Source organism: Episyrphus balteatus, chromosome 2, assembly GCF_945859705.1.
Source record: "Episyrphus balteatus chromosome 2, idEpiBalt1.1, whole genome shotgun sequence".
Lineage (NCBI taxonomy): Eukaryota > Metazoa > Arthropoda > Insecta > Diptera > Syrphidae > Episyrphus > Episyrphus balteatus.
This window is the reverse complement of record NC_079135.1, coordinates 84,954,936-84,968,256: the sequence shown is the minus strand read 5'-3', so window position 1 is coordinate 84,968,256 and position 13,321 is coordinate 84,954,936. Positions and strand designations below refer to the sequence as shown.

The 13,321-nt window shown below is 29.8% G+C and overlaps 1 protein-coding gene and 1 long non-coding RNA gene across 2 annotated transcripts in view; both read left to right on the top strand.

Moving 5' to 3' along the window:
* The first annotated feature begins 169 nt into the window (after positions 1-169).
* LOC129912238 (uncharacterized) lies at positions 170-811 on the top strand. The gene is made up of 2 exons (XR_008771787.1): positions 170-293; positions 376-811. It is a non-coding gene; the product is annotated as an uncharacterized LOC129912238 (long non-coding RNA).
* Positions 812-2,930: 2,119 nt separating this feature from the next.
* LOC129908591 (carbonic anhydrase 2) overlaps positions 2,931-13,321 on the top strand; it is a 38,034-nt gene continuing 27,643 nt past the window's right edge. Inside the window, exon 1 of the mRNA XM_055985206.1 lies at positions 2,931-3,118. The gene's annotated coding sequence lies outside the window, so the exon portion shown is untranslated. The remainder of the gene's footprint in view (positions 3,119-13,321) is intronic.

Here is a 13,321-nt window from a genome sequence, read left to right as displayed (position 1 = left end):
TGAAAAGTCCCCATAACTTAATTTTAGTAAACTGTGATCTCATTAATTCTAAAATTGCTTTAAAAATAATGTACCTATTATTTTTTTTTCTATTTATGTGATTTTATCTTTAAAGGCTTAACTACATTCACTTTTTGATTTCAAAAAGTGAAAAAGTGAAAAATACACACATACTACTAGCGACATCTTCATACGAAATTGAGTATCAAAATTGTGTTTAAAACTTTAAGATTATCTGTCATTTTTGTGAAAAAAAATTGTGCAGTTATTAGTTTTTGTCTTGCGGTCAAGATGTGAGTACTAACATTTTTGTTTTATTTCTTAAGATTTTATTATTTTTATTTTATAATTTCTTTTAAATATGTGGGCATAAAGAAACTTCATCATTGAACTGTATGCATTCATTTCCGTTGTTCATCTAGCTCATCGCCACCGCTGGAAAAGAAAACAACAACCAAACCAAAGAGTCCCCGCTTTTCCGAGAAGCATCACGACATGGTGTTTTCCAATTTAATTGGATTTTGTTATTGCGCTATTCATGCAAATATAAATATTGGAAATAAACACCACTTGCTGGGTGATGGTGTGGTCCAGTATGATAAGCTTTAAGGATAGATTTATTCTTGGACTAGGAGATTGTGATTGGTGGTGGTGTTGCGGTGGCCGATAGAAATTTCTTTTTGGAGGTTACCATCGAACTAATACCGTCTCCTCAGTCGGTGGAAAAGCAACGAAACAAAAAAGAAACCAAAGTGAAATAAGCAATTATTATGTATCTTTTGGGCCAAAGAAAAATTTTAAATTGAAAACATGTGTTCGGGTTTCATTTATTGTATTATACCGATTGTATCAAGATAATGTGGCAGGAGGGCTACAGCTTCCAAGGCTATAGAAATGATATATTTTTACATCAAATCACAAAGGAAAACCTTTTGAAATTACAACAAACCTTTTAAAAGATTATGTTGCATTGGAATTTGTTTCGAATTTATAAATTTTTGTTGAATTTTTTTTTTTGTTTACAACAAATCATCTGCCAAAAAAAAGGCATGTTCATTGAAAATTATCCTTTGCAACGCCATCTAGCAATCATTTTCTTAAGTTGTTGGTTTGCATGTGTTGGTGTTTTCAAAAAGTGAAAAAGTAAAAGTTAAAAATGTTTTAACTTTCACTTTTGTTTTTCTGAGATGAAAGATAGAATTTTGCAGTGTGTTGGTGAAAGACAAAACATTTTTTCACTTTTGTACTTTTTGAAGTTGAATGTAGTTAAGCCTTAAGCCTGGTACTCTGCTCGCGCTAAATTTTAGCTGAGATAAAATTCCCATACAAGTTATCGATAACTTGTATGGGATCCATTTTATCTCGGCTAAAAATGTTCGATAATTTGTATAGTAGCTAAAATTTAGCGCGACAGGCTTTAAGCCTGGTACGCTGCTCGCGCTAAATTTTAGCCGAGATAAAATTCCCATACAAGTTATCGATAATTTGTATAGGATCCATTTTAGCTCAGATAAAATTTTTCGATAATTTGTATGGGAGCTAAAATTTAGCGCAAGCAGCGTACCAGGCTTTAGGAAAGAATTTTGTTGTGAAGTTAATAACCCATAGTAATATACCTACCCGAATTAAAGCGAAACCTCGTTTTAACAAAAAATAAAACATATACATCTCACTTCCAAACTAAAAAAGTTCATCATTTTATAGGTGAACTGCTTCTAAACCAATTGTTTAGAAGTTAGATGTAGGTATGTTATTTTACCATTGATGTTTTTGTTAAAATTGAGTTTTGCTAAACTCGGGTTATCACCAAGAAAGAGCCAATGTGATTTTAAAAAGTTAATAAATTAACGTTAGTTATTTTTTTTCGCATTGAATTTGACATCTATTTGCCGAATGTCGTAAACAAGTGTCGAATAAAACTTTGCTTGTTTTTGTTGTATGTGTCATCAATTTGTCGTATGTGTTTGAGTAACAAATAGTTTCTGTGAAAACGTAACATACGACATCGGCATATTGGAGAAAATTGACTATTATTTGTTTCTGGATTGGAATATTGAAATAATTCTAACATAATTCAATAGACAAATATTTTCTTTATATGTCATGATATTTTTTAAAAAATGCACCGTACAGTTTTCGCGAAAAAAATATCTGAACTTTAATTGCGTTTCCCCAAAAGTAGCCGAATGTTATTTACGACATTATTTTACTGAGGCGACGATTGGCTCAAAAAGTGAAATAGGACAAGAGTGAAAATATTCAAAAGTATTTTTGTAAAGTTTTTCCAGAAAAAAAACTTAAAACAAAATTTATGCAAAAATAGTTCCCTCATTTTTTTTGCCAATCGAAGTCAAAATCACTCTTTTTTTAACGGAACTATATAAAAGAAATTGATGGCTACCAAACGAAAACCCCATGAGTGAGAAGTATAACTTCAATCGCATGTACATGTGTACACACACTTTTTTTTTTATAGATTTTGACATTCGAATTTAATTATCTCATTTGGGGTCTAGTGAAAACAGGCTATAAGACCGGTTGTAAAAAAAAACTATCACAAAATGAATTTAAAAATATTCACTTTTTGACTTTTTGCAAAAAGTGGCCGTTTAGTCATGACGAGAAGCTTCTCACTATCGTTATAAAAGCAAAATTGTTAATTGGTAAAGAAACGCATCCAGTTACAGAATATTTTTTGTTTGTGGTTATGTTTTTCAAATAAACTACTCCATTTTGGTTTGCAGTGATAGAAGTTTACACCTTCGATAACTTAGTCTAGCACATCTCTATCAGAATGGTTGCATTCAGCTCTAAAAAAATAACCATTTTTCCACCAATAAATATGTTATCGATTCACTCACATCTCTAGCCACCATACCGTCATCACTTGATTAATGAACCCATCCCGTCGCACACACATTCATATCCATTCACACAAGTCAAATTCGAAAAGTCGACTCGGCCAGTCGAGACATCTCTGTTCACCGTGTCTGAAAGTGTAAATAAATCTCAAGTCATTCTGGCAAGAATTTAATTAGCTGATTTTATTTCTTTTTCGCATTGAATACTACGTTCTACATAATTAAAATCCAATTAAAGTGAAATTCACAATCAACAGGTGAGTTTTGATTAATATAATTCTCAATAAAAATCGATGAAAATCCCCACCCGAACAGTGTCAAAAAAGGAAACCTTCCTTTGCTTTTTGCTGATTTTATCTTATTTCATTTTTTCATATATTCTTTTTTTTTCTACTTTGCCCGGTTATGTCAAGTGATTCAAGTGAAATTTACCTGTTCGCAAGACCAACAACTAACTAGCACACAGCAAAACTTCATAAAGCTTTTTTTGTGTTACAAATGAAAAAAAAACGAGAACGAAAATGAATAAAAAAAAGGTTGGAATTATCAAAAGATCTCTGTTTACAAAAGCAATGTAAACAAGCTGTAAACTTTCCTCATGGTTTGCGTTTCTCTCTGTTGATAGTGGCAGTTTTCCTGTGACTGCAGTTATTATTAAGCTTTTAATTATATTGTCACAAAACACAAAAATTTAATTGTCTGCAATTGTAGAAACTTGTGTCTCTTCTAGCAGCTCTAGCGACAAAAATTAATCAAACCACCTTACATACTATTTCTTTTTTTTTATTTTGTATTTTTCCACTCACATAGCGAAAAAAAAACTTGATATGCGTCATCCCTCATTGATCAGTAACATTTGAAGTCGCTAACGTTACGCTGATTCGTTATATATTTTGCAATATACAAAGGTCACGAGACTTTTGTGTCTAATAGAAGACCGTATAGCTAAAAGTTGTACATAGTAGAGAAATAGAAAGAACTCAGGAAGTGTACCTAAACGGCGTTGTGGATGTCGCTTTGTTTATCAAAGTCTAAACAGTTGTTTTTAGATTATTAATTGATATTGTTGAGAGAGCTTCATATACCTACACAACAGTAGACCAAAATGCCATTCAAAATTGGCTGAAATCGGAAAAAAATACCAAAATTTTATTATCCGACGATTGCTCGGAATGAAGAAGCGTTTGTTATCTTTGTACCAATCTCTAGCGGTTTACTGAATTTCTAGATTACTCTTAAAATCTAATCAACGATAGTTGAAAATTCGGGTAAGGCTCTGTTTGCAGTTTGATTCCAGTGTCTGTGACATGGTCAAAATGCTAAAAATATAGTTTGTATTAACAAACGTGGAAAAAGTCGTCTCGGTCTCATTTTAGCCTACCAACTAGTGAAAAACGACCTCAACTACACTGTCTGATCAAAATTGGCAGTTCAGTACAGGGAAGTTTGTCTCTCATTCATATTATTGTTAAGTACCTTATCGAAAATAGGTCTTACATGTATGCCATGAAAAGCATACCTATTGAATTTGAAAAGATGAAAGAAATTGATGTAGGGTTACCTTTCTTTTTTTTATGATTAAAGTTTTACACAGTGATCCTGAACAAGAAGTTTAAGGTTGACCTAAAATGACGACAAAAACTAAAAATGATGTTTTGTTCGTAAAGGTCTCAGCAATAATAATCCGTTTTTACCAAAATCGGATTAGATTTTTTTTGTTGAGATATCCCCCTAAAAGTGTTTTTTTTTTGTGAAAAATTCACATCAACGCAAACCACAATTACGATAACTTAGGCGCCGAAAATTGATAACGGTTTTTTATAGAGGTGTTCAATGCCATTATCTTTTGTTACGGGAATGGAGGGATCTATGTACCCCCCCTTTAGGCAGAAGGGGCAGTTTTCTAAAAAAAACTACTTAAAATCATAAATAAAATACGGGTTGGGGTCAAAATTCTGCCGGGGTCAAAATTCTTTTGTCAAAATTCTGCTTTCAAAATTCTGCTTTACAAAATTCTGCTTTTCAAAATTCTGTTTTTCAAAATGCTGTTTTTCATAATTCTGCTTTTCATAATTCTGCTTTTCAAAATTCTGCAAAAAATTAAAAAAGGGTTTGGAAAATGTTAAAAAGCGCGCGCTTTTAATATTTTTTAATATTAAACATTTCCGAAAATAACTAAAAATTTATTAATTTATCAAATAAAGATGAATATTCAAAAATTTGAATAAGAAAAGGTTCCAATTAGTATACATATTTTATTTGAAAGAAAGTCAGTATATGCATTTCAAAAAATATTTGCGACACTTAAATAAAAAAATTTAGGAAAGTACCAATGTTGAATTACATTAATGAGGTGTATTTTTCTTTAGCCAGAGCATATGCTATAAAAAAAAAACAGAATTAGCAGAATTTTTTTGTTCAAATATAATGCTGGCAGAATTTTGAAAAGCAGAATTTTGAAAAACAATAGAAAAAAGCAGAATTTTGAAAAACAGAATTTTCGATGAAAAAGCAGAATTTTGAAGCCAGAATTTTGACCCGATCCCATAAAATACATATTAAAAAACAACGCACTACTCACAGTTATCAATGATACCTTTTTCAAAAGCTAGAGTTATACACTTAATTTTAATTTTTAAATAAAGTTATTTTATTAATTAGTTTTTGAAATAATCGATTTCGGAGTCAACATTTGGGAAAAACAAGTATAAAAAATACATTGAATACTATTTTTGTCAAAATGTATCAATAAAATATATCAATAAAGTAAATTGCCTCAATGATCGGCACAAAGCCAAAACCGCGAATCTGCATTTTTGGACATTTTCACTTTAATGCGTCATTTTACTTGTTATCGGTCCCTCTATCCACTGCTTCGAACCCAATCATCCATCTGCTGCCTAAAAGCCCAAAATATCAATTTCCGTAGCACGAGTTCCCATAAGATTGCATGAATTTCCAAAACTTTGAAGCCGTTTTTCTCAAAACTACAATTTTGCAGATTCGTGGTTTTGGCGTTGTGCCCACGATAGGAACTATGCCTTCTTATTTTTGAGAAAATTGAAAAATAGGAAAAATACTTTTTTTTTATCAGACTCACTCATGGGCGTACTGGTACCACATTAGTAACAAGAAATTATATTTTTAGGATCCAATTTTAAATGGAAATAAAACCCATTCATAGAGTCGAAGCAGGCTTTACTTTGTACTTTTTAGTTTTTGATTTTTGATAATGGTAAAGCAAAACAGCCAAGAAAAAAAATCTAATAAAGAAAGTAATTTTCCTATTTTCAATTTCTGCTATGAACGAAATCAAGGAGCATGTTTTCCCAAATACTAGAAAAAAAAAAACAACAGCCACCAACCCCTCGACAACACTTATTCTTTTTTCGTTTATGAAGTTTATGAAGGAAGCTTACCAATGGTAAATCTTAGGTATTGTGAATACTTTTAATACACAACTTTGATGATTGAGTTTAATTCTTCTTTTGCCACCGATCTTGTAGCAAATACTTGCGTGGCTTAATAAACAATACCATGGCAAGTCTGGTTTTGATGTGTGTTTCGTGAATTGCTTTTGGGCAATTCTGATTTAAAAAAAGCTTTCAAATAAGACCAGTACTCCCAATTTTTATATAGTATAGGTCTTATAAATACCACAAACGCCTTAAACACTAATTTTTCAAAGATGACTTTTCTGTTCGTCGTTTTTCTACTACCTAATTTTGCCCGGAAGTTAAATTTGTCAAGTACAAAAATATATCAATTTCTTCCTAACAATAATATTTTTCAAAGCACACATTACATTATTCATTAAATTTATAGGATTTTTTTTATCAAAACAGTTGAATGAGGTGATCTAATTATATCTTATATAGTATTATTTTTGTCAGTTTAAAAAAAACGGAGATTTTTTGATATTTTGGAGATATTGGGAGGAAAAATTTCTTCTTGGGATTATGTGCATTGATCATCTTTCTCCGTGAAGGTTTTTTTTTTATTCATGGTAACTAAAATGTATGGACATTTCATCCAAATGAGATTTTTGCTCAAAGTTACGTGCTGGCACCCCAGGACTTTTAATGACTGAATTAGTTTATTTTAACGGCCATTGTGCTGTGGCATATAATTATAAAATATATAACAATATTTAACAACGCCCTAAGTCTTGTAGATGGATTATATTTCTAATAATCCTGTCAAATCAGGATTCAACTTCGGATTGGATTCTAAGAGAGAAAAATTTCTTTTGCTAATACATATATTTACCTTAATTTGGACATTCCACAACTTACCTGATAAGCCTAATTTTTTTTTACAGAATCGTTCTGGTTATCTACCGTAAATATTTTTTTTATTAAAAAAAACACAATTTTTAATTAACATTTTTTAAAATCTTTTTTCTGAAAAGTGGATATTTTTTTTTCAACATTTCAAGCAACTTTAACAACAAGGGCAACTACGTGCTATTAAGTTTTTTTTGCAAAAGTAATGATCATTAATTTGTCGGCTAGTATCATATTGATGAACTTCTCAATAATTTTCATGTTAGTATGAATACTAGTACTCAAAAACTGAATTGTAGGGAAACTTCCTATACCTTTAAAATAATACAAAAAATATTAAAATGCTTTGCCAATAAGTTGGTTAAAAAAGGAAACAAAAGAAATTTAAAAATTATCTTGGCTCATAGTCCTAAATCAATGAATCGATTTCTAGTCAATTTAAACACCATCGTGTTCCATAGTTTGGCGGGGTGATAGACGACATGTGAGTGCTAGACCCAGCCAGAGATCACTAGAGATGCCTATAAACATTCTCATGGATTCTATCTCGCGTGACTTGTTGTTATTTTTTTTTTTTTTAGAAATTGTATTTCTGTGAATGCGACAGCTAGTACTTACTTAATGTGAAATTCTACAAAAAAAAAAAAAAAAAAAAAAAATGCCACAAGCTTAAACAAGGTAGAAATAAATTTCTCGCAAATAATTCTTTGAATAAGCAATCAATAAACAGACCGACTGCTTAATAAGAATCAGCTGGGTGGCTATATAAACTTTGGAATTGATTCTTTTTTTAATGTTTTTTTGTTTTGTTTTATTATTAAACAAGCTAGCAAGCAAGAGCCTGTTGAAATGTAATTACTTGCGGTGATGGTGTTGTTTGTGATGTCATCACGCTCCTTGTCATTGATAAAATAAAACCACTTTGCTCCATTTCATATGTGTAAAGTAGTGAAGATAAGTCTTTGTTTTTAGTTTTATTACGTGTTTTGAATTTTTTATCTATTTTAATTTGATTGTTCCGTTTTGTCGATTGGCACTTATTTGTTTTTATTCGTAAGAGGTTATGTGTTTTATATGTACAGTTTATTTATCGAATTCATGTTGTTGAAAAATTCCAAATGTGTTTCAGATATTTCTAGTGGTAGGTAATTTATCAATGCCTGCAAAAAATTTGATCATGAACTATTTTATTTTTGCTTTACATTAAATTAAACTCAGCGTAATTTTTGTTTTCGCACTTCTTTTTTCGCGTATGTGATTTCACTTAAAAATCAATATGAAAATAAATTTTTTTTGTAAGAAACAGATTTATTTGCAATAAAATCGATTCAAGAGATAAATTATTTATTTAGATAAATTGATCAAACATAATAAATGAAATTACTCATTTTAGAACACATTCCATTATGATTTGTTGTTTTTCAACACTTAGTCTTGTCTCGTACACTCATAATGTCTATAATAGAAAAAAACATATTTTTCATTTCGAAAGTAAAAAGATATTTATTTTGGTGTTTTTTTTTTTTTACTTTTGTTGATCAATAATGACCTTGTCTCTCAACCATAAATACCTACCTAAAAAAAAAAAAAGAAAACAAAAACTACAGGCAAAACCCCGATTAACGTCACCCGCTCCCCATAAAAGTATTTTTTTTTAGTCATAAACTCACGTGCCTTAATTAAAGTCTCGTGGTTTTATTGTAAAGTCGTCGTTGTCGGTCGGTGGATCGTCTTTAAAGAGAAAACTGGAAAAATCTGCTTTTATTTTTGTAGATGAAGTGGTATGCCACTAGCAATTGCCATTACTATCTTAGAATCTTAACTTGACTGATTGACTTGGATTTTTTCGTTAAATACCAGCTTGTACAAGAAAAAAATATAAATTGGTGGAAAAAACTTGAATTTTTGACTACCCGGTTTATATTATGATTGATTCTTGTGTAGAGGGTTTCATTTTAAATAAATTTGTGCTATTGGCAATTTTATGTGTATTATCTTCAAATCTGGTCATTTTATCAACAAAATAAAAATAAACAACAATTAATTGTAGGTAGAATATTTTATTAAAAAAATTAAATCGAATTTATTATTCGTTTGAGAGAACAAAATAAACAAATAAGGGGCCAATTTATTCACACTTTATTAAACTTAAAGTCTCCATTAAAAACAGGAAATTTTAAAATGTGATTTGACAGATTTTGAATTTTTAATGGGGACTTTAAATAGAATGGAGAGTGAATAAATTGACCCTTATTCTGAAAACTTCATATAAATAGAATTGACTTGGTGGCTTAATAAATAAATAAATAAATTTGACAAAGATGTTGTCTTCCCAGTTGATGATTAACCGAAGACGAAAGAAGATCGATGTTTTAATGTAGTGTTGAAGGTTCGTCTATACTAATAAAATTCAATTAAAATTTGGTTTATTGAACTTGCTGTTTACTAACCAATTTGAAAATCAACACATTTCTAAGATTAGTTATCTTTCTCATTAGCTGATAGAAGTGGTTGGTAAAATTTCCTATCCAATGGCACAATTTTTGCTTTTTCGTAGAGTCACTCGTTGCTATAGTATCATTTCCGCTATCGGTCGGAGAAAATCACGGTGCAAATGCTCAGAATTGCAATTTCATCATAGTTATCTTGGAGATGGTTTAACATACCGTAAAGCGATGAGTGCTCGGAGAAGCTACTTACAGATCAAGCAAAACTTTGGTTGGTTGGGTTAACCCTGTTCTTCTTTCATTTTTAATCTTAGGTGAAAACTGTGGCGTACTAATAAAAACATTTTAACTAATAATAGTAAGGTAGATCGATTAGGTACCCTTTCATGTTAATGGACTGCCTTAACAAGTCTCAGTACTTTGTTTGGTTCAGCGTGTGGAGACAGGCAAGCTTTAAGACTTGAGTATCTATCAGAAGACCCATTATTGACTAATGATCGCGGCTTTATTATAACTTTTTTACTCCTTTAGTTTCTTGACTTTATATCTGAGAGCCATTAAGGATGGGTTACGGAGCTGAATTATCTGAAGTAGTTCGTAAGTTTCAGTTGAGAACCTGACTGGCATCGGTTCAATCGCTCAACTCAATTATTACAATGTATGTAATTGTGAAAAAACCGAAAGGTTTAATCCACTAGATGAGTTAAGGAGAGTGCTGATGCTGAGGTTTTTGAACGATACTGTGCCTTGAATGGAACACCCAGTCGGGGTGTTGGTTATATTTGGTTAAAAGTTACTTTAGCCACGTTAGCTTGTCTTTCTGTTTCAAGTCTCCTTGGATTGAAGATACTGCAAAAAAAAGTCTCAGTATCCATCATTACTGATAAGAAAAGGGTTTTATCCTGACAATATCCTTGATTCCTTAGTGGTTTTATTTTGAGAGATTTTGCGTTTTATGAGTTGAGAAATTTTCGTAGGGTCTGAGTTATTGCAAAATTGTGAATTTTGAGAGATTTTGCGTTTTATGAGTTAAGAATTTTTCGTAGGCTCTGAGTTATTGCAAAATTGTGAACTGGGTTAAATATTTCTGAGAATACAAAAGTCTCAGAAATCGCACAACAAACTCTATTTGAAAAGGTTTCCCCCTTGATCTTAAAGAAGTCAAACAAGGAAATAAAAATGTATGCTAAATTACGAAAGGTGTTATTGTGCAAATAACTTTTCATTCATTTTACCTGAACGTTACTTTATTTATTTTTAGATCAAATAAAATTATTACTGATTTAATGACTCAAGTTAAAAACGTTTGTGATTTTTTTTCGAATTCTCGGAATACTGTTCATGACGTTTTATAATCAGTTTGATTTGTGATTTTTTTTAAACAAAATTTGATTGTTTACTTATATGAATTCCTTAAAATAAATGTAATAAAAATGATAATAAACTCGTTTTAGAATTATTATCTGTGTCTTTTTTTTATCATTTTTAAATAAACATTTTAGGAATATTTAATGAAGTAGAATAAAGTAGTACAATTAAAGTAAACAATAAATTAGGCATATATGTATGCTTTGTTATGTTTTGTTTTAATTTTATTTTTGTACGTTTAAGCAATGACAATGACAAAAAGTGCTGGTTGTAGACTTTTCAAGGTAGAAAGATGACAAAAACATGCCACCACCATACTGTTGTGGCAGTCTGATATGGACGCATCACTCAACCGTAGTGAATATAAATACATAAAATTGCAAAAAAAAAGAAAAATACCGCTAGTTTTGCATTGGAAATTAACTTATTTTTAATTTATCAATAAAACTGAACACTCTTTTGAGGTGCGGCCTGGCTGGATACCTGGTCAGTGTGCACTTCTCGATTGTTAAGTGATTGAGTTTAATGAACACTTCCTTCAATGACACATTGCAGCCAGGGTTTTTTTTCGAAGTTTAAAAATAGTAAACAAAAAATATAATTAATTGAATTACCTTTAACTTGAGTTAAAATGTGTGTTATTTTAAAATAAGATGATTTAATTTTATTTATTAACAAACCACAGGGGTCTTAGATTATGTCAGAATAAAAACCACTGTAATTGTTAAACATGGAATATTTATTTTCTTGTCTCTTCATAGTAGGATCCATAATTTTTTTTTTGTTTTGTAAGATTCTGAATATGATCTTATTTACTTTGAATATGAATATGAATATGATCTTATTTACTTTGTTAAACAATTAAAATAAGAAAAAGTTGATATTTTCTTCAAAAAAAGCTTTAAAAGCTTCAAAAATCTGTTGAATTTTTAGAAACATTCCAAAAATGTTTATTTTTTCAGAAATGACTTTTCAAGAGTAGATTACCTTTTTTCACATTTCGCAAAAAAATTGGAAAAGACGAAAAACTAAAAATTGATTTTTATTGTGATTTCAGATTTTCACCTTTTTCATTGTCTGAGTTTGGCTCAATGGAACACTTAATAAATGTTTAATGTTTTTTCTGAAAAGTGCAAAGAAAAGTTTTAGGGTAAATTAGTTGGAACTTTTTAAAGTGCGTTCACGCTTCTGAATTTATTATAAAACAATATTAATAATGTACTTTTTTATGTATTTTCATCTGTTGTACAAAACTTCCCATTTTTTTTTTAACACACTTAACGAATGTACAAGTTGAAACTTAGGATATGAATCACAAAATATTTCATATTGCAATTTTATGTCTTAAAAACTTGCAGTTACTTGTTTCTTAGCTTTTTCATAAATGTTAATATATTTTAATGTTAATAAAAAACATAAATTTAAATTAAAAGAAGATACTGAACCGGTTACTAAATTTAAATAGATTCTAAAATGTTTAACTACGAATCAAAAAAAATACATACTACAGATCTTTTCTCATATTATACACATGTTTATCTTATTAATACAAGAGATCCATTAATAAATCAAAAATAATACAATAACAAAATATAGGTAAATCCAATAAAATACGAGTAAGAGAAAAAAATGAATAAGACATATCAATTATATTACATCATTTTGTTTAATTTATTTGCAAGATAAATAACATTTTGTTGTATGACAAAAAAAAAAAAAAAAACTGCATGGGGTAATATGAGTTAATTCAATATGTAAACAACTTATTTCAAATAGGAAACTTGAGTAAGTTGTGACTGTTAATCCGACTGCACCGCCAAAAGAAACCCACAAAAGTCTCATTAATTTTAGAACTACTATATTGCGCGTCAAAGGTGATTGATCTTTTATAAGAGTGTTTTGAACAATTATTCTCAATTGAAATCTAAAAAAAAAAAACTTTGGAGAAAAGAAAGATGATTTATTCATCAAAGACATTTCGTTGAAAATTAAAACAATTTTTGTTAAGGCCGCGCCGCGGTTAGCATAAAACAAGTTTATCTGTCAGAGTATAAACAATAGGGTGTTATTTTTCCAGCTTGTCAATTGCATTCAATAATAAAAATAATTGTAATGGATATTAGCTTCTTGATTTAAATGTATATAATTACTTCAATTCAATTAAATTCAATTCAATTTAATTTTTTAAATTTTTTAAAGGAAACGGCTCCTACGATTTCAAACTTTTTTTTGTTTCCATGATTAGATTAAACCATGTACAAGAGGCAACAGCCTTCTTAATTCTTTAACATTTGTTTCGCCCATGAAATCGCTTAAAAAAAAAACAAGTGAATTCGTTTTCGTGATCATGAGAAGAAAT